This window comes from Aquila chrysaetos, chromosome 21 (genome assembly GCF_900496995.4).
Source record: "Aquila chrysaetos chrysaetos chromosome 21, bAquChr1.4, whole genome shotgun sequence".
NCBI lineage: Eukaryota > Metazoa > Chordata > Aves > Accipitriformes > Accipitridae > Aquila > Aquila chrysaetos.
This window is the reverse complement of record NC_044024.1, coordinates 5,274,904-5,296,259: the sequence shown is the minus strand read 5'-3', so window position 1 is coordinate 5,296,259 and position 21,356 is coordinate 5,274,904. Positions and strand designations below refer to the sequence as shown.

The window sequence follows — 21,356 nt, the reverse complement described above, 5'->3', positions numbered from 1 at the left end:
GAAGGAAATATTAGTCTCAGGCTTCTTCCCTTCAAATTCAGATCAATGCCGTCTTACCTATAAAATTCTCCAAACAAAATAGTGAAACTGCTTCTCATCATGCAAACAGACTTACTTTTAATCGTACTTTGTATTTCATTACATAATGCAGCAGTACAGACCATTTAAAGAGAAACAGCTTTTTGGTTTGTAAATCATCTTCGGGGTTTCTGTTTCATAAGAAATGTACAGATAACTCACATTCATCTTCTGTTTAATGACTACTCCCAGTAGAATGTTTACAGCTTTTTTAACCTGTAAATCTGATGAATCTCTCAAGAGATTCATTAAAAACTTGAACAGGATTTTCTTCTTTTACAACAAACAATACTCTGGTAATACCTTCTAATAATGAACACATTCCAAGGGAAATTGAAAATCTGTGATTTCCCTATGGTTATACAGCCCATACATATTATCTGTGATGGTAACTATACATTTAAATTACACTATCTTGCCTAGCTATGATTGCAATGAAGTATCTTTTGAGAATTTTTATGGTGATTCAAATAAGGGAAGGATCAGAACAACTGTCTGTGTTCTGAGTTTGTGGATACCATCTTATATTTGCATAACACTATTTTCTTGCAGTTGCACCAATGCAAAAACAAACAGAATCTGTTCATATATATGTGCCTTATTCAGAACATTTAATATGAAGTTTCTACAATGAACACTTGTAGTATCTTAATAGAGACAGCATGGATTAGCACTAGAATAGTGTAAGTAGGTCACTTTATATCCAAAGCTGACCATGTATGGTTCTATGTCCTATTCCTGATCATCAGTCAAAGAATAGCTTTTGCTGAATTATCACCAGTTCACACTGGTTCACCAGGGCATTTCTTTTATTAAGATTTGTCTCAAAATAGCCCATCCCTGAATACAAGATGGACAAAAAGGCATTGGTAAATGTTCCCAGTCAATGGCAAAAATAGAAAACCTAAGTGGTAAAGAGTAACTGAAAACCAGCTCATCCCCTCCTCCACACCAGAAAAAAAAAAAGGCAAAAATGATTTTCTGCTGGAGATGACTAATTATATTGACATTTTTATATTCAGCACCATCAGGGTTGATCATCTCAAAGCAAGCCTAAGCCCCATGTCTAAAGTATGTGCTAACAAGCATAGAGGGCGTGTTGCAGATCTCTTTCTATGGCATACACTTTTTCTCTAGAATATTCTGCATATTTAGGAAATTCTACAACATACTGTAGATCAGCACTTTATTATTAAATTCCCTAGTGATGGAAAAAAGTCTCTACGTAGGGTACCTCCTGCAACTCAAGGAAACTTGATTTAGCTTGTTGGCCTACCAAAGTTTTCCCTGTATACCATCTGCTCTTTAAGTTTATTTAAAATCCACATCTGCAGGGTTCTGAAAATATCAGACTGAGAGTGTCTAATGGTACAAATGCAATACAGCCTTTTACACGCATTCATTAAGATAAACAAATAATTAGGATAAGAAGCTTTCCTCGATGTAATCTGAAGGAAACAGTCCATCATTGTGGAACAACTATGTTTAATGACCAAGCAACTCCAAATAAACTGCAAACAGAGATTTATTGAAATATTTTACTAACGCCTAAGTATTTTTCAAGGGAAAGAAAGTGTTATTGTTTGGAGAGCAGAAACAAAATGGACAGTGAAATGGTACAGCAAGAGTCAAGGATGGAAAATATTGAATGAGTACATTCACTATTCTGCTGAGCTTTCAGTTAAAATTGGCCCAAATAAACCAACACAAACCCATGGAAGTAATTTTTAACCTAAATTTCAGTTAAATTTAGCATATGCAGTATTATGATCCTTTTAGGCATTTAAAAAACATATCAATGACATCATGTTATACAGACAGTGTGGAAAGTAAGTGGAAGAACCTGAAATGAAGAAATAGCCTAATATAGCTGTAACAACAACAACAACAAAAAATCATGAAATGCTAGTGTAGACTCGGGCACCTTCAGCACTACTTTCCAGTGCACAATTTTTGTTTCGACTGCCTGCTTTGAAAAATAATTCCATGATGAAACAAAGAATCAATTAGAGCTTTTGTAACAGTAAAGATCCTTTTTAGAGAATTTGTAAGAACCTCGGTTTCATTTACTGTGGTCTTCTCTTATAGCTAGTGGAAGTACTTAAATTTCTGTCCATAAAACTATTGTCTATTCTCAACCTTATCTTATTCTCCTGTCCGCACAGCCCATACATTGTTAAGTCCCTCTCTAGAAACTGCATTTCTTGCATTTTTGTAGGAAACCTGTCAATCAACCTCCAGACACTCTTGTAGTAAAGAGCACTAAACCATCGACATGAAGCATCAGCAGAACACTCTTCACAAATACAAACAAAATTACACCACCTAATGTGTCCACTCCAGAAAACCCTCAGGAAAAACTGAATTAACAAGTTTGTCTTACAGCTCTGAATGTCAACTAACTTAGGTCTTGCAGGACTAAGGGAAAAGAATCAGTCTCAGGTTTTCTTGCCCTCAGCTCAATTTATAAAACTGAGGCTTCTGCTTTCCAGTTGTTTTTTACAGAAGAACAAAAACGTACAGCAGGTCTTCCTCAGAAAGAGAAAGGAAACTAAAAAGTGTTTCATAGATCAAAAGCAGTACTTTAAACTGCATTCAGAACAGCACTGTAGAAAGACAGTGAATAGACGACTTGTTCAAGTGGCAGCTTGTCTATATAACCTCAGTTCAAGGAGGCCTCCAAAATTACACCAAATGGCACACACTGAGACAGGAATAGCAAACAACGTTAAGATCCAAATCCAAGAACAAACATAACAGCTCTCTTCTGTTCACTAGTAGGTTCCTCTTCCTGTCCCTGTTCCTCACTTCTTCACTACTCCTTGAACAACCAGAACAGCAAGGACATAGCAAGCTCCTGATTTTGAGCAAAAAATTGCAATTAAGACAAAGCAAAAAGGTATGACCTACACAGAGAAGTCAGTGTCTTTTTCATAGAACCACAGAGAAGTTCAGACTGGAAGACACCTCTGGAGATGCTGTCTAGCCAAACCTGCTTAAAGCTCCTAAGTTACATTTGGTTGCTTAGGGCCTTCGGTCAAGCTTTGAAAATTTCCAAGGATTCTTCTGAATATTAAGTGAACATTTTTTGTAGCATGCAAAAAGGAGAAACCACTTCAAATATTTCTTTTGGTTTACTACTAAGATTATCTTATGTGCTTGCAGCTTCAAATAATTCACACTTTTTATCACTAGGAAACTCAGAGGAATACACAGTTTAGGTTTGGGAAAATAGAAGGTGGCAAAGGATCTAGTGCAAATAGCATGCGTAACCCAGCCTAAAATCACACTGATATCAAGGACATCAGGCAATGCTTCATATTGACGTAAAAAGGTAACTACAGCTAGGGCTCCCATTTATAGGGTCCTTCATAAAACTGAGTAGGATCTCCAAAATCTGAGAAAGAAATTAGCTGTTGCCAACCCACAAAGGATTTGACATGTTTCTCCCTCCAAAACAGCTATGGCTGAGGTTATAAGAACTACATCAGTCAAAACTGTACGCATTAGAAAAGGAAAGGAGGAAAATCTGCTATAACTGTGGTTCACAAAATGATGGATGGCATCCTTAATCTGTTCTTACGGATCACAAAATAGTCTATTAAAAATCATAATTTCCTCAGCGATCAGACTAAGAAATATCTGAGCATATCTAACTTTTGTGAGGCTCATCAACAGGTATTGTACTGCTATAGGAACTTACTGAAGCTGTTTCCAAGAGCATTTTGAAATTTCATCATTTCAACTTCACTGTCCCTTAGAGGTTCCCAACACTTATCTGTCTTCCCCATCAGACATCTTTGTAACGTCACAGTATTACATATTTATTATATATACACATATAACCACATATACAGCAGTTAAAAGAGATGTCCTGACCAAGTTATCACATTAATCACTGAAGCATCCCAATTTTTTCAGAAAGTAGTTTCTGTTGGTTGATTAATATCTCCATCAACCACTGTCTTGCAGTTCAGCAGATCAGCAAAGTGATGACTTCTGCTTCAGCAATGACTAAATCAAGACATAGATCCAATGCTCTGAAGTGACTGAATTTTCAGAATTTAGTTAATCTTGCAATAGCCATACTATACCACCTGCCAGCCTCATCTAAATCACTTACTCTAAACCTTTTTCCAATGATTTCTTTCAAGATTTTCTAGTGTTTATAATACAATAAAACCTAAATGTACTGTACCTGCCAAAATGAATTACATACAAGGAACTGAGACTGTACACATTTTTTGCAGACTGCTGTGGCACTATTTTTGATTCGGACATTTTTTTTTAAATACTCATTTTTGTTAAGTGCAGTACAACAAAAATACAGACATTGATATTAAGGGGACTCATAACAAAGGGCACTTATATGAAGCCAGATTAAGCTTTCATCAAACTTAACAGGAAAGTATTCTGGGTTTTTATATTTTTCCATTGATGTTAAACAATAACCAAAACCTGAAACCTGCTTTAAGTTAGCAAGATTAAAAAAAAAAAAAAAAAAAAAAAAAAGAAAGCAGCTACTGAACAAATTGTATAACACACTATATGAAACTAAGCAGTCCCAAATAGCAATACTATTTTGTTAATTAATATTTTTTTTGTCATTAAAAATACCCTAGACAGTGATTCCAAAAAGCACTAATCAAACACAGAACTGGATCCAAATTCAATTCATATTGTTAGAAACTTCTTACTGAATTTGAGCGGTGTAATGCAATACCATCACAAAGAAGACTGTCCCTATCACAACAAATTTACCAGCATATTTACCTTTTTCTCCAACTTAATGGATAGTACAATGGATTTCAGGTTTAGTCCACCGTTCTATAATGAATAAAAACAAACAATTTTTATCATAAATTCAGGCAAATTTCAGTCAGTTCTTTCCTTTTTACTAAACTTTTCCTTCAGTGTTTTAACTTCTGTTTATTGTCTCAGTTTGTCTGATGGGATTTTATTGTTTAGATGAACAGAAAGTAAAAACGGTGTCTTTTTCTGACTGGAATTGATGCTTAGTGTGATTGTCTTAAAATATACCCGGGTCTTTTCCCAGTGCTGAAGGTTCAACTCAGTAACAGTTAGTTAACTGTACAGGCTGGTTGATGCTTAACCGTATCTGTTTGACGAGCCACAAAATACATAATGTTAAATAAGAAGTAACAGGCCCCAAACTCAGCCCACATCATGATACTGTACAGCCTTACTATAACAGATTCATTTCTCTGACAGCTTTTCTAATTCTTCTGCTCCTCTTCCTCCTCCTCTCTAAGTATTTAAAATCTGTTTGAATAAAATAAAGTTGATAAAAAGGACATAATCATTCCTTTAAAAAGTTTATTTTGTGCAACTCTGGTAAAGACTGCAAGTTCATAGTTTGCTTTTAGGTTTTTGGTAGAATAATCATCCTTGAATTCCACCGTATTTTGAATATTGGATGTGACTGGTTTTAATGTCCCTAATATTTAAAGAAATGTAAGAAAACATGGACGAGGTACAACCTGTTACTATAACCAGTCTTTAACAAAAACGGTACTATTTTCAAAAACACTTAAAAGATTCCTGAAAGCAGACAAGCTTTAGGCTCTTTCAGAGTCCAGCTCACTTTGAAAATGGGACTTGTACACCCAAACTGTGCAAGCCCGTTTGAAAATATTGGTCCTGCCTCTGTTCCATGGTACAAATTATTAGTTTACTACTTTTCAACTTCAATTAACAAAGTTAATTCAAAGATACATTGTTTTCAAAGAACCAAAAGAACCTGAGTTGCTGTATCATTGAAGACAAACATGAATTCTTTATTATTTTATACTTGTTTTCTCATTGTTGTAAAAAGGAGGCAGGGGTTATTAACAAGTTTTCACCTACATGTTAAAATGTCACTTCTATTTCTATTAGAAAGTATCCTTCCACTCTACAGTATTATGCTCTAATAAACAATTCAGTCAAATTTAAAAAGTGAGAAAGAGTGGGCACCATGTAAATTCAATTTTCTTTGTTTTCAGGGACAGGAGAAGAAAGCAGGAATTTTTAAGTGCTTTCATTAAAACATGCGAAAGTGACACAGGCAACACCCAAACTCTTTAGGGAGTCATTGGGATTTAGTCACCGAGAATATCTCTTCCTCTAGCACACAAACTTCAGATTATTCAGTGATGCTCATGGCTCAATACGTACTACAGCCAGAAGATATTACTGGTTCATTTCTCATCATAAGGCTCTCAACGTCTGACACATCCTAACCTTATTCCTCAGTTAAGAAAACAACAGTTTCGGACCACACACACTAGTGATACATTTCTTTGACACAGACTATTAATGTCTTTGCTTTCTGACTCTCATTCACTTTTTTTGAAGTGCTCGACTTTTTTTTTTCCTGATGTGCCAAATGCCTTCTCCCCCCCCCCCCCCCCGCTTTGTAGCTTGAAACACCTTGAGTTTATGTTCTGTGAACTCATCTCAAACATACTTTGTATTATGTTTTAGGGTACTTTCAGAGCAGTTCTTGAAAATAATTTTCTTTGTATATGTAGATAAAGCTAAACTGTGAAAGATATAAACTAACTGATATTTGACTGAACATATTGTCAAAAAATAAATAAATATAACTGATGGCCCACAATTCTATAGCCTTTTGAAGAGGTATTTTAAAGATTTTTTTTTTGTTAAGAAAGCATGGCTTACAGTGTTCTCCTAGATGTATTGCCTTTTTAAAGAGCTTATATATGAAAAACGAGAGGGCGGGGAAGAATACGTGAATACCAAATATGTTACGAGAGTTCCATTTTCTAGTCATCATTATTCCAGATTGATTATATACAATTAAAATACACTCATTTTCCAGTATCTAAGGACCCTTCTATAATCTTCATTCCTCAGATTTAACTAATGCCATAAACAATTAATTACACATGTACACATACATGATTTTTTTCCTCAAGTTTATGGTAGATTGATAGACAATAAAGTAGTAATACCTGCTACTTTAGCTGCTATTTGGCCAGAGGAAGAGGCCTTTCTCAGTTATCTTAGAACACTATAACAAACAAACTCGGACACCAAAACCCTTGATTTACTTTATATCCAGTTTTCTTTAATAAGTCATAAAATTACAGATCTCTGGAACATGAATTTTAAAAAGAATTCTCTGATAATTAGACACGAACGTACGCTTGTCTGACAAGCACTTAACTGATCTCCTGTAGCAGAGTCCCGATTACAGGAAACTATTATGAAAGCTTTAGCTGGAATCCATTCGTTCTGGTAGAGCCTCACATGTGGACAACACAGGGAGATGAACAGAAAATGAATTTTATGCATTTCATTCCCAATGTTCATCCCCCAAATTATTACTGTGTTGCCTTGTATTCTAGATCTTAATTTACAACACATTGCCACGTACATTTTCCAAGGGTCAATTACATGACTGACAAAGTAAAGCCATTACTCCATTTAATGATAGCTTTATTTTCATGCCTTATATCTTGCATATATTTATAAATTACTGGCAGCAACTGTAATCTGAACAAACTACTACAGTCAGGTCCCAAATTATTTGAGTCCAGAGTTATATACCCACATTACAGTTCCTATTTAGTCACCATTTAATGAAGTTTCAAAACACTAGAGTTCCTCTGCACTTTTCTTTAGGGAATGCTGTGGCACACTCTTTGGCTATTTAATGTTGACAAGTCCAGATCTTTTGTCATAAACGTCAGAGAAGTCCTAAGAAAATCTCTTTCCGATTTGTGAATCCTACCTGCACCTTGACATAAAGCTTCCTATTGAAGCTACGCTCCGTTTCAGGAAGAAAACTACCAGCATACCTAAGTAAAACCAAGGATCCAGGTAAGCGTGTGCCTGTCAGGATGCACGGTTTCATACTTGTTTGTCAAAAGGCAGGAAGACACATATTTTTATAATTACAAAAGCAATCACAAAACCTGCATAAATGACTAAACATGGGTTTAAACCATGACTTCCTTTAGCAGAGGTAAAACTCAGTTCCTCCCTACAGTCATGAAACTTCCTTTCTCAGGAGGATTATCAAAAAATGTGACCTAATGAAATCTGAGTTACAGGCTAAAGGCAGGCAGCTGACTTTTTTAGAACTGTTCCCTACGCTACATTTTAATGGAATCCGCAGTTCTGTCATCTCCCAAATATTTTTCACTTTTCTTGTGCTGGGCATGTATGCATCTGATGTGCCAGGGACTAAAGCTGGAAACAAGACTGTATGTGGCTTTAGTGTGCCCATGTATGTGACATAGATCCAGTAGATCATAGATTTTCATACATATACTTTTACTTATTTAACAAGATAGCACAGAGCAGTAACAATGATGGTGTAAGTACTTGGCTAAATGAAATATGCTGTGCCGAAAGCATTCCAAACTTTTACTTGATTTTTTTTCCCTTTAGCACATATTTCCTGCTACTTCACTAGACAGCATAAAGCGCACATAATTACTAATTAAATTCTTACAAAAATAATAAAACTATGTCCTTAAGGATGTAACAGATAAACTCTGATAATACAGACTACATCACCAGTGACATCTTAGTTCTAGACCAGCTTGGAGGAAGAAAATCATCCCCAAAACAACCATATCAAATCAAAGTAGTGCACAATGCAAGATGTTCCCCTGGCAGGAACATGAAGCAGGCAAAGTTTCTTAGCACAGCAAACTGCCACGTTAAACCCCACAGTGATGGGTTTTAAATACAGTGGGCCACCTCTGTTTATAATTTCACTATTGAATTTGGAAGTCTCCAACAATTTCAACGTTCATCTGTCTCTCTGAGAACATATTTGGCTCTCCGCTGATCTGGTGATGTAGCTTCCCTTGAAATTATATAATCCTTGCGGAGTCTGTCGCAACTTAAATGAAGGAAAACAACAGTCACTTTAAAAGACCTTCCCTGAAAAGTTAGTGAAGCAGTTGACTAAATTCTGCCATCCTTGCAAGCAAAACTCCTCTACAGCAATGCCATCTATACCACATTAACATGCTGAACTCCTAAACAAGTGGCAGAAGTTAAAAGTATGTACGTCATGTAGTGCAAGAAGCAATTATTGAAGGCCCTGTTCCGCTAGGAATTTTTTCACAGGCTGCAGGAAGCTTTGGCTTAGGCCATGTTGGATCAAGAAGGCTAAATCTTACATAATCCATGGGAAAACATTTATTTTCTAAGTGTATCTGAAATAAAGTAATTTTCAAGAGGATTTTTATTAAAGACAATGACAAAAGAGTTCAAATAAAAAGAATGCTTAATTACGACAGTTACAGAAAACCTTTTACAGTTTCTTATTTACTGTCAAACCTTCCATGATTTGATTGTATCTAGAGACTAAATTCCACAGTCTTTTTTATCTGTATTCTAATTTTTACATTAACTTTCCCTGGACCTTCATGAAACCTCCCATGCAAGTGAGGTGGGTTTGGTGGGGCTTTTTTCATTCAAATACAAAATCTTACTGCCTGATTGTGAGAACATTATTAATTTTCCTTATTTGGAAACAGGATTTTTTTTCTAAAAAGTTTTTTGAAAATTAAAATATATATATATCTTTCATTCACTTGTGCCAGAGGTGGTAAATACTATTGATATCACTCAAAATCTATTTTCCACTAATCCCACTCTTACTCACAATATAACACCTTAAAGACATATTTAAGGACAGTTTAAACTCCTCTTTCAGTGGAGCTTTTAAATGTGCAAAAGTTATAGAAGCTTTTGTGCTTCCTGGCAAGTCACTCTACTAATTCAGAGACCGTAATTGAAAAAGACTGTTTTAAACCTATTTTCCTTACGTTACCATTGGATAATGAGAATGGGGGTCTCCCCGCAGATCTTATGGGATAACCAAGTTCCCATTTCCACCTTAAACGTCCTGCTTCATATTACTTGCCTGTATATTTGCAGGGAGCATGAATTTTCGGAATACCCAATAAAAATATGGTCACCGCTACTTCACCGCACTGAAGAGACAACTGTTACAAATTCCCTCTGATCTCACTGCAGAAAGAGGTAATTGGGACAGAGGACTATTAACCTCCCTTAGGAATTTTTATTTAAATGACAAAACTTTCATTCAAACAATACTCATTTATTTCATCCAATCCAAAATACTTGGAATACAGCAAGCTGTATCTTGACCCTACTACTTGAACTTCGGTACTATGTAGCATGTGCAACTGTAACATTGAATCCACAGGTATTTTTAATTCCAGTCTTTTAACTTCTAATCTGAAATATGAACAAAGTTATAAGCATTCACATACTTTGTCTGCAGAGATGAAGCAACTGCTTCACTGTTAGAAGATGGCTATCTAACTGAGAAAGGCAATTGTAAAAGATTTGGGGATGCTTTAGAAGAAAGGCTTCTGTTTAAGTGTAAACTGACCATTAGTCCCCTGGCTGTCCCCGGGATGGACGGCGTGATGACCACAAGGGCTGTTCTCAGGTGCACTACCTCGCAAGTGTGCTTTAGCAGCAGCAGCCCCCAAGTGCTTTGCACACCTGTGTCAGACAATCAACTGTATTCAAAAATGTATGGCTCTTTTTAGCTTTTTTGAAAGGATAACTTCGCTCGTTAAGATACAAGGTTTGGAGTTTTGTTGTTCTTGTAACTTAATCCCCAAAAGAACTAACTGGAGTAATGCCAAAGGCATTAGTTCTCATGCAATCTAAAACTGAACCACTAAACTGCTATCAGACTAATTCCTGTTTTGAGCCAGTGCTGTGCTCCTTTAAGAAAAGCCCTACTGCCTGCTTAAGGATCACAGGGCCCTTTAAAATCCAGGTATAAACACTCACCTGGATCCACAAGGGGCTTTCCAAATCTGAAAGGATGTTTTTGCCCCTTTTCATCTCTAAATTTTTCAGGCAGGTGTTATTTTCTACTAAGCTTTCTATACATTCAACTTTACAGTGCTCTATTACCAAATGCCAATTGTTAATATACTTCATTGCTTAGAGTATCTTTTTTTTTTTTTTACTATATGAATGTGTTTAAGTTAAGCTTAGAGCCCATCTTTAAAACTAGCTGTTAAATTACTAAGCAAATGGGTGTTTTAATGGAAAGACTGGCATATTCTTAACTATGGGAGTGTGAATGGCTCCAGTATAAGATTACTCAAGTCCATGTAGAATACAAATGCAATACAGGACCACAGGTTCAGATCTTTGATCTCCTTTTTTGCAGAGGCTGTGATGTATAAAGCCAATTCCACCGAGCAGACAGTACTACACTGAATATAAATTATCCTTTAACTATAGCAAGGCTCACATTTAAAGAAATGCTGCAAGGATGAACAATGCAGCCATGAAGCACAGTTCTTCTGTAGCAAAAATACAGACCAAGATCTGCATGGATAACCATGGTTTCGAAAGACAAATTTTCCCTCAGCTGTTATTTGATAAAAAATAGAGTCAAATCTGGAACATTTTTACATACGGAAGTACAATTAAAGCACACTGCTTGTTCTTTCTATAAAAAAAGTGAGCTAGGAATACTTGCTTTATTTTCCAGATTAAGCATCATTCCCTCAAGAAGCATAACAAATGATTTTAAAATGTGGGAACCAAGTGTCTCAACTGAATATGGCTTGAAATTTAAACACATCTTTTCCAGATATCTCTTTAGAGGAAGAACCTTCTGCCTACTGAGCTAACACTAAGCTCCCTGGAGTTTACCCATGAATATTCTAAACCCATCTCTTACAATTCACTAAAAGTCATCTTTTGCCAAAATAAAATGCTTAAGAGGAACTCGATACACTTACGCTGCTTTTCCTCATTTTATTTAAGATAAGTGTTTCCATCTCAACTTTATGCCAAATCTTACAGCAAGACAGAGACTGAACTGTGGAGCTATTACCTCAGATTTTGTACACAACCCAAATGGGAAAACAAATTACTTCTGAGAACATCAGATATTTGGTTTTGGTTTATTCTATATAATTTTGTATTTAGCCAGCTCTTTTGCAGTTACAGATAAACACTGTTGAGTATTCTTACAGGAATTTATCTGCTGCTTACATCAGTTGTAACTTAGGTGGTTCTGAGAAATGGTGCTTTCCCACTGTGAGGTTTATTTGTATGCTAACTTTGTGTGTGTGGAAATGTTAGTAAACAAATAAATAACTTTTTTCCTATCTTACCTCTTTTGACCTGTGTAGTCTGACAGATCAATGCTACTTCCACTGCTGACAAGCAAAAAGTTGAAAATTATCTTTGGCTTAATCTTTTTGTTCTCTTTAGGTTTCCTTTCAGTAAGGCTTGAAAAGGTGCTCTTTGTGGCTCAGGTCTCTATGCCAGAATAAAATTTAGCACAGAAAGAATGCAAGGGTGAGTTGATAATATCTACTGTCCTCAGCTCTGCTTTGGTTCAATAAACTTCAACATCTTCTCCCCTCCTTTGCCAATTGAGATAAGCAGCAACAATTACTCAAAATGTATTATCAACTCAAGCTCAGAAAGACAGGATCAGATGAGTCGACTCCATCTCTCTCAAGCTTACAGTTTCTTTCAGTGTCCGAGAGGGGCAAATAAGTCCTTGTTTGCCTCTTGACACACACCTCGCAGCTACTTCTTACAGGCAACTACACCGAGGTTGCAAAAGGAAAGGGAGATAAATCCTCTGCTTTCCAGATCGCCTACAAGGTTTCTGCTTGTAACCAGCAGGCTGTAAGCTTTGTGCCATTATGGCAAAAGTCACAAATGAACCATCCTTCTCTTCCCCAAATGGTAAAATTCTCTCCTTGCCTTTCTGTGTTCTCCTCTCTCCTTGCTTTTCTGCGGTCTCCATAGCCGAAACCAAGAATTCATTGGACATCACTGCAATGCTTCTAACCACTTCTAACCGTATCCAGAGCTTGAGTAAATTAAAACATATTTCAGCTTGATCTGGTTTTTATCCCATTCCAGTACTCCACATATACAGCAACTTTAAGCTTACAGACATCCCTCCATGGTTCAAGAAAATCCTTCAAAGAACTTCATTTACAATCCAGCACAGTTTTTGCTTTCTCTTCTCTCCACAGCAGCTAGGCATTTTGATGCAATCCTCATTTAATGCAATCTCCATTACAGGATTATGATCACATCAATAAAATGTTCCATATGTTTTTTTTTTCCCCCCATCCCTCTCCCTCTCTCATTAATACTAGGCACTATATCTGCAAAAAACAACAAATCAAACAGGATGATGGGATGCTCTAGGGAGGTAGTGGGGGGTACACATTCAACAAAATGCAGCAGCCAATGCAAACTGCCCATCAGAGACCGAGACGGTAGATCTCCTCATTCCTGAGCTATGTGAGTTAGCGCACTGTCCGCGCTCTGAGCACAGATCATAAACGTGCTATGTTATCCGACTAAAAAGAAATACATCTTTTGCAGTCACTTGTGAGCTCCATGTACTTTTCACAGGAGCAGACTTTTCATTATACTCGATCAGTTCCAGCCTATCCATACTGCTCTGGATGAACTGCTGATGCTCTGCTGAAAGGGGGATGCTGGACAAAAGGTATCATACAAAAAGATATCAAAATCCCTCCTTTCCCCAAGCCCCCTTCTTACCTTCAATGCCTTCTCTGCACAAGATGTCAATCTACATGGGCTCCTCAGCACAGCATCAAGGCGTTTAGAGTAGCGAAGGCTGCCCCACTGCATGGAAGTTAGACCGCTTTGCAACAGCAAATCCTCGATCCAAAACACAAGCCGCTTCTTCCCATGCAGTGTGCCGAGCTCGATTCATAAGCGACTCCCACATAGGGAATAAAATTGTAAAAGAAGGGGGGGGGGGTGTTTAAAAAAAAAAAAAAAAGGTATCCTAACTTTTAGGTAAGCCTGAGTTTGTTTTATTTCTGTTGGGTTTAGTTAATTATTTGCTTTTGCAGCTGCAAAAGGATGGAGACGCAGTCGCGCCCTGGAAGCCCCGCGCCCCTCCGCAGAGGTCCTGCCGCGGAACCGAAGTTGCGCGCAGAGACTCTCAACTCGGGGCCGCTCCGCGGCGCAGCCCGGCAGACCTCCCCTCGCCGGGCGGCCGAGGGGAGCGGAGCCGAGCGCCGGGTCCGCCCCCGCGGGGGAAGCCGCCGCCGCCGCTGGGCGCTCGCCCGCCGGCCGGCGGGGCTGGCTGCTGGCCCGGCGCGGCCGCTGCGGCGCCCCTGGGGGCGCGGGCTGCGCTGCCGGCGGCGCCCCGGAGCCCGCGCTGTCCCGGCGGCGGCGGCGGCGGCTCCGGCTCCGGCTCCGGCTCCGGCTCGGCTCTGCCGCGGCCGCCCGCGCCCCGCTCTGCCGCTGCCAGCCGGCCCTCCCCGCGGCTGACATCAGCGCCAGGAGGAGGAGCGACACCGGGGATGCGAATAGCCGAGCCGAGGGGGGTTCCCCCTCCCGCGGCCGCCCTGCCTTCTCCTCTCGGAGAATCCCCCGAAAGCGGCGGCGTGGCCGCTCCGCCGCCTCGCCGGGGGGCGGCCCCAGTCCCCGCCGGCGCACCCCTCCCGCCTCCCCCCGCCCCCCGCGGCACGGGCCCGGAGGGGGCCGGCGGGGCCGCCCGGCGCCGGGGCCGGGGGCGGACCGGCCCTCGGGCCCGGGCGCGGCGCTCCCGGCTCGGGGCGGCCGGGCAGCAGCCCTGCGCCGGCGGCTCGGCCCCTGCCTCCCTCCGCCCGGGCTTCCCCGCCGGCGCCGGCACCGGCACCGGCGCCGCGGGCGCGGCGGGGGAGAAGGGAGCCCCCTGCGCCCGGCCGCGGCTGGGAGAGCGACCCTGCCCGCGGAGCCCGAGCCGGGGACGGCGGGGCCCGCCGGCGGAGCCCCGCTGCCGCTGCGGAGCAGCCGCCGCGCCGAGGCTGCGGGGCGCCGGGCAGGGACGGCGCGGCGGGGGGGACGCGCTCCCCGGGCTCGGCGCCCGCGGCTGCGGGGCGAGGGCCGGCGGCGCAGCGGCGCCTTCCCCCGCGGCGGGCGGGCGTCCCGCAGGCTTCGGCGGGCGCTCCTCGGGGCCGGCGTCGGGGGGAGGCCGGGAGGGGAGAGCCGAGCCGGGGGCGGCGGGTCGTGCGGCAGCCTCGGGCGGGGACCAGCCGCCGAGGGGGAGGCGGGCGGGAGGGAGAGCGGCGCCGGGCTGGGATGGGCTCCGGGCGGCCTCCGGGCGGCCGTCGGGCCGGGCCCCGCTCCCCGAGGAAGGGCAGGCGGGTCGGCTGGGTCCGGCCCGCGGGGAACGCGGCGGTGGGAGCCGGGCCGGGGCCCGCCCGGCAGGCGGCTCCCCGGGGCGCCGTAGGTGCGGGGAGACCGGCGGCCCGCGGAGGGGGCGAGAGCCCGGGCTTCGCCAAGTCGGTTCGTGTAACGTGCGGGATCGGGGGTTGCAAAGCGAGGTCGTGGCGGCGAGTTCAGCTGTTTATGGATGCTTGCTTGAAAATACAGTTTAATTAATAGTTAATTTGCGGTGTTGGTTTTAATAATTTGAGTATCTTGAATTGTTTGCAGTATTTTGCCAGATGCCTGCAGTAGGCACTGCTCAGCGAACACAATAATTGTTAGTAAATAATTCAGCATTTTTTCTGTACTTTGCTGAGGGGTGAGGAGACAGTTTTAAACTCTTGTCTGATGAACAAGAGAAGAAATTGCACTTACCCTAACAGCACACATTTTTGCATGTGCCCTTCTTTAAAAATAGTATGAAAAACGTATGTGAACGCCTTGCTTTACCTTCTTCACTGTAGCAAGATGTAGGTGATGTCTCCACTTTTGACACTAAATATAGTTTAAACGCCAGAATTTCTCTGAAATAAAGGTACATAAGAGAGGATGAGAGACTTCTAAAAACGGCTTCTAAAAATCCCCAGTCATTCAGTGAATTGTATCCATCTTACCTGTTAACTCATCTATTCAATGAGATTCTTTGAATATGGACTCGGAATGAACAATTGCATGGCCATTAACCTTACTAAAATACTACAGCACAGATGTAATTCCTTTTCTTCTAGGTTATATTTCCATATCATATTTCAGTCTCCTGACTTTGACCAAATGCCCGTTGTATTTCACTGTACTGGGTGCTAAATTCCATTAATTTAGTGAAGTAAGTTGTGACTCCATTGGTTTTGTCCCACATACATACAGACAGCAGAGGTACCTCGTTACGTACAGACAGAACATTACCCACAAATTAGAGTTCATGTCCCAGCTGCAGTGCAGCACGATGCTGAGAGTAATGCCTACCAGTCAGTTATACTTACCAACATTTCTGAAAATTTTGTAATAAAATGTGAAATAAAGCATATATAAACAACAAATGACAAAAAAATAAAACCGGCATGCAGCTATGGGTGTTTGGTTTACATCACGTTGATGGCATTCAGATTAGGACAGGTTGTCAATCCTTTTAATACCTATTTCATTGAGCTGTCGTGACAATGGATTTCTAAAATAGCCAAGTCCATAAAAGGCATATCCTAACAGACAACTGTATTTTACACCTAAGAAGAGGCAACTGACGAAGGAATTTCTGCACATTGTTTGGCCACTGTCCTGTTCTCGTCCTCCTTGCTTCAGATTAAATGAAAATAAAGATTATTACTTGAAAAAAAAAAAAAAAAAACGGAAAGAAGTTTGATTATTACTGGGGACGAAATGACCTACGTGACGGTTTGTCCTGTGCAAGAGCGATCAACTGCGATAGCATCAGCCATTCCAGAAAGGAAAGCAAACAGCATGTCCAGGGGGATGACCCATCCTGCTTTTCAAACTGGTGTCTAAGGATAAGCTACAATGGAACAAGCCGTTCAGCCTCAACTATGTTTGAAATACACAGCCAGAAGTCAAATTTAGTGAAAATTGTTATTCCATGTAAAAAAGAAAAAGGTGGAAGGAGTAGATGGGTTATTTAACCAATATTGGAGGCAAACTGGTACCCCTGAAAAGGGCAAAACCCCATTACAAACCAAAGCAGTTACCTCGTGAAAATGGAGAGTCAAAGACAGAGTAAGATTAGCTCTGTCCGTGCAGCAAATGCATTACTTTGCTATGAACAAAAACATTTCTGCATGTCAGAAGGTATTGCTGCTACCCTTGATTCAGATCAAGGTCTGAATCCTGAAATTGTTTGTTACTCTAAGCACATGAAGAGGCCCCACAGGAACTATTCACATGTGAAAAGAGCTAGGACCAGAGCCAAAGTTTTGCATAGTGTGAAGGTCAAGCTTGCTTCCTTTCTAAAACTTGCACTTAACAGAAAAACCCTCGGAAATATGGTTTCCATATAGCACCTTCAGCCGATTCCTCGGGATGCTGTACGTGCTGAGGCTGATTTAGAGCGATTTGTGTACTGGCAGGTCCCTGTGACTTTGGTGCCGGTTGCCTTGCAGGCAGGCTGCTGCCTTGCGGAACGGGGGCTGTCCCTGCCTTTCCCTGATTGCAATTATCATGTTCCCCTTCCCACAGACGCTGATTTTTTTTATCAACTTCTCAAAATGTAAGGAGAAAAGTCTCATAGATATTATACAACTACTGGCTTTACAGTCGTCGTGGAATAACCTGTTAATAAAAATGCACTGCCTGTAGGACAAATTCTCAGCATTTTTGCAAAGGTCACATAAAATATATTGCTGGAGTAGCCTTACTTTGGTCACCCAGATAAGTCACGGAGAGGCCACTGTAGATGACAGTCTTGAAGAAAGATTGTAATTAATTTTCATGTCCCTATGCAAGAAAATAAGAGAGACAAGCCTTCCCTTCTCTACTGGGAATGGGGTATATGTGAGGGCTGGTGCAGGGAACTAAAAGGAGCTACTTTCACCGGACTGACAGATCCAGTTGGAGGTCTTTCTCTGCTGAAGGTCTCACATAGTTGTGCTCCTCTCAGAGCAACAGAAAACCTCAGAAAACAAATAGCAACTACCCTGTACCACATCTTTTCCTAGGAGTTTGCCTCAGTCCCAAGTAAGCCTTTCATTCTGCATATACTTACGTGAACAATAGTTTCTTTCCCTTCCTTTTTCCTCATCCCCATTTACTGGAAATGTAAAATAAATCCCACTTGGGATTTTTGAGCACTAGCACTGGTCTTACTCCTGCTTCTCAATAATGGAAATTCCCAAGTTTTATCTTTTCTAGGAGCAACGTTTATCTACATTGCACCGTGCTTCATAAATGCCAGTTGATACTGTATCTGGACTTCATAATGAATACAAACGGTGGGTCTCTCAGCGTCCCGCTTTTTGCAGTGGTCTGTAGTTTACAATGGCTGATCGTTTTTTTCTAAATTATTTGTAGAATTTTTTTTCCCCCCAACAAACTGGCATAACTTCAGGTCAAATCACTTTAGGTCAAATACAGTATACACATATATATATATATATACACAGTATATAGAGACATATAAAAAAAAAAATCCCTACAACCACAATCTAGATGAACAATTGTCACATGACTGTATGGGACCTATTACTTCCATTCCAAGATTGGAGACGTTATACATCTATTGATAGTATGTAGGAAGTTAAGACTGAATTATTTTTAGAAAGGTGTGCTGGTTTTGTCTGGGACAGAGTTAATTTTCTTCCTAGTAGCTAGTATGGGTCTACGCTTTGGATTTGTGCTGAAAATGGTGTTGATAACACGGAGATGTTTTCGTTCCTGCTGAGCAGTGCTTACCCAGAGCCAAGGGCTGTTCTGGTTCTCACCCCACCCCACCAGCGAGGAGGCTGGGGGGGCACAAGGAGTTGGGAGGGGACACAGCCGGGACAGCTGACCCCGACTGACCCAAGGGACATCCCAGACCATACCACATCACGCTCAGTATATAAAGCTGGGGGAAGAAGAAGGAGGTGGGGGAGACATTTGGAGTTACGGTGTTTGTTTTCCCAAGTAACCATTACACGTGCTGGAGCCCTGCTTTCCTGGGGATGGCTGAACACCTGCCTGCCCATGGGAAGTGGTGAATGAATTCCTTGGTTTGCTCTGCTTGCGTGCGCGGCTTTTACTTTACCTATTAAACTGTCCTTATCTCAGTCCACGAGTTTTCTCACTTTTACCCTTCCCATTCTCTCCCCCATCCCACCAGGGGAGAGTGAGCGAGCGGCTGTGTGGGGCTTAGCTGCCGGCTGGGGTTAAACCACAACAAAGGGTCACAACTTCTGAATACATACGTTTTTGAGGGAGAGCCAGGCACCAGTGGTGTTTATCGTCTTGCAAGGCTATTGCCAGAACGATTACAATATGGAGCTTTGGCAGTCCAGTACCTAACAGCGGGAGGTAGAACATACTAATTTTATTATCATCTCGGCTGTCAAGTGACAATGTTTTTGAAATGTCATGAATTATTTATAAAATACATTCATTTTTATACTGCACATTTTGAGAGTTCACGCACACATACCGAAAGGGCATGGCTTTGGCACGGGTGCCCAAGACAAGATGTTAGAAAGACTCAAAATGGAACTCAGTGCACAAGCAGGAGTTTGTGGACCCATTTCCCTGCTTGATTAGATGAGTCAGGAGCTATGATATCGATGACAGTACAGGTGATATCTTAAGAGGACTTAAATAAGATAAAAATTAGACTGAGTCTTTAACCTAGGCATTAATGAAATACCTTTTGTATAACAAATATTTGTCATCTGTCCTTGATAACGCGAAATTACTTGAGTAATAAAAATCTGCAGAAACTGTTCATTTAAATTAATTTTGTAAACTTAACAAGTGTTACACTGTGTTGTTCTCTGCATCTTTAGGAGTGTTTGGGGATTTATGTCTTGCAAAATAGAGACAAACTAAGAAAGCTGAAGTATATTGTGTCTTTTGCTGTACTTTACAGCACAGCTTGTGTTTAAGAAGCAGTCTAGACATGCAAAAATGCTAGAATAAACAATATTTTTTCATTATTTTAAATTAGCTTGTACTGAAAACTATAAATTTCAGCATGATGCACACTAACAGGATTGCATATCTATTCAAATATTCAAAACAAAAGATACTAAAAGGCTATTCTGTTACCTGCCGTTATAAATATAAATTTCCTTCTGAGTTAATGCAATTACAAGTGATTTCCTATAAAAGAAAAAAAAAATATTTCCATAAACCTTCAGGATATTTTACAGGATATTTTACTTAGTAGTATGAAAAGTCACATCCTTTTTTCTCCCCCCCCCTCCCCCTCCTTATTTTAGTGGCTTGTTTAACCCATTTTAACATATAAACATTATTAAATACTATTTAATATTCATTATAGGGCTTCAAATATTGGTTGGCCTTAAATAAATATTTTTCTTTATTATTCTTTCAGCTGAATTGTGCAATTAAAGAATAATCAGCTAGAGTCACGATTGAGATTCTGAATTTATGACCACAAGTACAGAAATTAGCTGTTTATTCTGGACGGAAGCGATGATGGAAGCGGTCACCCCAAGGTAAGCGATTTTTCCCCCTGTGGCTATGTACGGCAATAATAAAGCAGGTAGATACCTACCCTGACTACTATTCCTCTGGCTTATGGACAGAGAAACAATTCTATGACACAACAACTATATGCATCAAGAGACACAGCTTTAAGGATGCTACTGAGACAAAGTTTGCACATAAAATGAAGATTTTAGCTGGACTTTTGCGAAAGTATCCTTGATTCAGCTATATATCCTATCAATTACAAAACATTGGTTAATTATCTGTAGGTGGTGACAAAGATGTTGAAGAAAAGCCCCACTGTTATCACAGGAGTTTTCTAAGATTGTAAATGGATAGTTTTCAAGAGGATTTCAAACAGAAAACTAGCCATTCTTGTCTGCTTAGTGCAGTTCCTTCCTTTGGTCCCCCTAGAGCTTAGAATGCCTTTTTGCAACACCTGTAGCTGGAGAACAACAGGACTGCAGTAAATCAGATACTAATCTGGATCTTGGAAGCCCCATCTTTCTTTCCCACCAGGGTACTCTCTTCAATCTGGCTTTTGGCAAGTCATTTAATTTCTGTGCCTGTCAGATCCTTATTAAATATGAAAAGTAATACTTCAATAATAGAAATATCTTAAATATTGCTCAAATTATGTTTGAATAAAAAGATAGGCATATATTGTTTGATATATTGATATAGCTTAAATTTTTCACGTTCAAAAATGTAATTGATTTTATGTGTATTTTATATGCCTAGATTTATTTGTATTGTCTTGCTGAGAGCACAAAGACCTGTTAAAATAAAGTGCTTTTAAATCTTCATCAGACCTGGATTTCTTAAGCTATTAAGTGTATTGTATTTTGACAAAAGGGAAAAACATTGCTCTTCAGTAATGGGAT

The 21,356-nt window shown here is 40.5% G+C and overlaps 1 protein-coding gene and 1 long non-coding RNA gene across 3 annotated transcripts in view; one reads left to right on the top strand and one right to left on the bottom strand.

Moving 5' to 3' along the window:
• Positions 1-14,130, bottom strand: part of PCDH11X (protocadherin 11 X-linked) — a 512,148-nt gene extending 498,018 nt beyond the window's left edge. For both annotated transcript variants that reach the window (XM_029997018.1, XM_029997019.1), the window contains exon 1: positions 13,666-14,130. The gene's annotated coding sequence lies outside the window, so the exon portion shown is untranslated. The remainder of the gene's footprint in view (positions 1-13,665) is intronic.
• Positions 14,131-15,197: 1,067 nt separating this feature from the next.
• Positions 15,198-21,048, top strand: LOC115333691. Its single transcript, XR_003920897.1, has 3 exons — positions 15,198-15,611; positions 20,357-20,480; positions 20,887-21,048. It is a non-coding gene; the product is annotated as an uncharacterized LOC115333691 (long non-coding RNA).
• The last annotated feature ends 308 nt before the right edge of the window (positions 21,049-21,356 follow it).